The sequence below is a fragment of the Nannospalax galili genome, unplaced genomic scaffold (genome assembly GCF_000622305.1).
Source record: "Nannospalax galili isolate Female #2095 unplaced genomic scaffold, S.galili_v1.0 scaffold16, whole genome shotgun sequence".
Classification (NCBI taxonomy): Eukaryota; Metazoa; Chordata; class Mammalia; order Rodentia; family Spalacidae; genus Nannospalax; species Nannospalax galili.
Genome location: NW_008339910.1, coordinates 4,219,986 through 4,222,424, shown reverse-complemented (window position 1 = coordinate 4,222,424; position 2,439 = coordinate 4,219,986). Strand labels below are relative to the sequence as shown.

At 36.9% G+C, this 2,439-nt stretch overlaps 1 non-coding gene across 1 annotated transcript; it reads right to left on the bottom strand.

Annotated features, from left to right (window-relative positions):
* Nucleotides 1–717: 717 nt before the first annotated feature.
* LOC115070635 lies at nt 718–820 on the bottom strand. Its single transcript, XR_003849776.1, has one exon. It is a non-coding gene; the product is annotated as a small nucleolar RNA U13 (small nucleolar RNA).
* Nucleotides 821–2,439: the final 1,619 nt, after the last annotated feature.

Sequence of the window (2,439 nt, the reverse complement as noted above, 5' to 3'; positions counted from 1 at the left end):
TCCTAAATGTTCACTGAATTAGTGATGTCTAAGGAAGATCTGCAGATCCGCAGATCCTTGGTGACTGTGCTGATCTATTGAATTCCATGGTTCCATTTTGTCACCCAATGTACATTCCCTAATCATAGTGTTGTCTTTATCCCAATCCCTTATGCTTTTTATGTTCCATAGAATTGTTGTGTTCCATAGAACTTTACTTATCAAGGTGTAAGAACATTGTTGACTCCTCTCCACACAGTACAATTGGAGAGCAGAAAAAGAAGGCAATTTTATGCTGCCAAATACCATATGATTTCTATGTTGGACATAGCCCCATATGATACATCTCTTAGATCAAGGGTATGCAAACTACAGCCTGTAGGCAACATTCTCATGCTACTTGATGACCAGAATATGAGTTCTCAGAAGCCTGTTAAGAGCCTGATGCATAGGACTAACATCTGTAATTCCAGTGATGGAAGGAAGAGATAAGAGAATCCCCAACTAAGATGGTTTATTCAGTGTAAAAGAACAAAAGAGATTCTGTCTGAAACAGGTGGAAGGAGAAGATGATGAACCCAAGTTTATCCTCTCACATCCACACATACACAGTGACATGTGTGCACCCACATTCACATGTATGAGTATGCACACACACACACACACACATACACACACACATTTTGTTAGACTATAACCACACCTACTAATTTATGTTATCTTTTTTTTTCAAGTTCACGTCAGACGGGTAATATGCCAGTGTGTAACAAGGTTTGAGGGTGGCAAATGTCACACATGTGCGTGAACACCCAATCATCACACTTATGAACCACAAAAGGATCAATTTATGTGTTATCTATAACTGCTTTTGTTTCCTGAGGGCAGAGTCGAGTAGGTATGACAGAGATCTTATGGGCCACATAACCTACAATATTTGTTATACAATTCTTTACAGACAACACTTGCTAACTACTTCTGCCTTTGAGTTGCACAGCCTCCCTGAGGTATCCTGTGTAAAAATGATGCTATCCTCTCTCCAAATCACCTCATCTCAAGACCAACATTTTCACATTCCTAGTGGGGCTTTTGTTCTTCCCCTAGAAAGGGGACATGAGTCAACATTATTTCATTCAGAAAATGAGGACATATCAACCTCATTCATTACCTTCATTACTCCATCTCTTGGCATCTCTTGAGGCTTCAAGGGAGGCATATTTTCATTCAACTCTTGCTTGCCAACAATTCTCTAAAATCGATATCACCTTACTGTAATGGTATTAACTGTGTATCGTTAGTTGATCTTAATGATGAGAGGGAGTATGGAAGAAAAGTTTACAAATGGGGAAGTATTTCAGCTGATACTCTTGTTTGGATTTGGTTTTGTTTTTTTGAGACAGTGTCTTATGAAGCCCTGGCTGGCCTGGAACTCACTATGTACACCCGACTGGCCTGGATGTCAGAGAGAGCCACCTGCTTCTGCTTCCTGAATGCTGGGATTAAATGTGTGCACCACCATGCCTGGCAAAATGCTCTTACTTTATATACCCTACTTTTAATTTTCTACTTGTGTAAATGAAGCCCAATAACTACACACTTGCAAGAGAAGTAGATTGTTATTTTCTTATCTGTTTTCCTGGAAAGTTAAAATAGTCATATGAAATATTTCTACTTTTCTGAAATATTAGAGTCATAAATGATCTAAATAAGTGAAGAACAAATTAGAAAGATCTTTCAAAGATAACACTGTGGGGGCTGGAGAGAGAGCTCAGTGGTTAAGAGAACTGGCTGCTCTTGCAGAGGACCTGGTACTCCCATGGTGGCTAACAACCATCCATAACTCTAGTTCCAGGGGAATCCAGTTCCCTCTTCTGACATCTGCGGGCATTGCACATGTATGCACTTATATATATATGCAGGTAATACACTCAGACACATAAAAAGAAAAAAAAAGAAAAAAGAATACTGTGATATTAGTAGCTGTATGGAATGCTCAAAGTTTATATTTCACACACACAATATTAGCTTCTTTCTTTATATCTAAATTTCATAGTGTCATGTGGTTCAGGATTGGACATTAATTTAGTACAGGTTTTATTATACTCCAATAGACTTCAGTCCTAAGAGGACAGTAATTGTCTTTTTCATTCACATAGTTTGAGTCTCAACATCTAGGAAAAATATGAATTGTTTTTCTTTTTTCCTAGTAGCTACAATTTGAACTTATTTTTCACTATAAATTTATCTTGCAGTAGGTATCATAGCGAACATCTACACATATTAACTCTAAAATGTTTTTATTCACTGCTTTAACTAAACACAGCCAGTAATGGTAATAGAATTCTTAGAAATATTGTGTAAAATTAGTGTTTTGGAAATTAATAATTTATATTCTATCATTATTTTTCCTACTAAAATAGATTCACTGATGTTTTACTTTTATTGATAGGGTAGATTTTGACC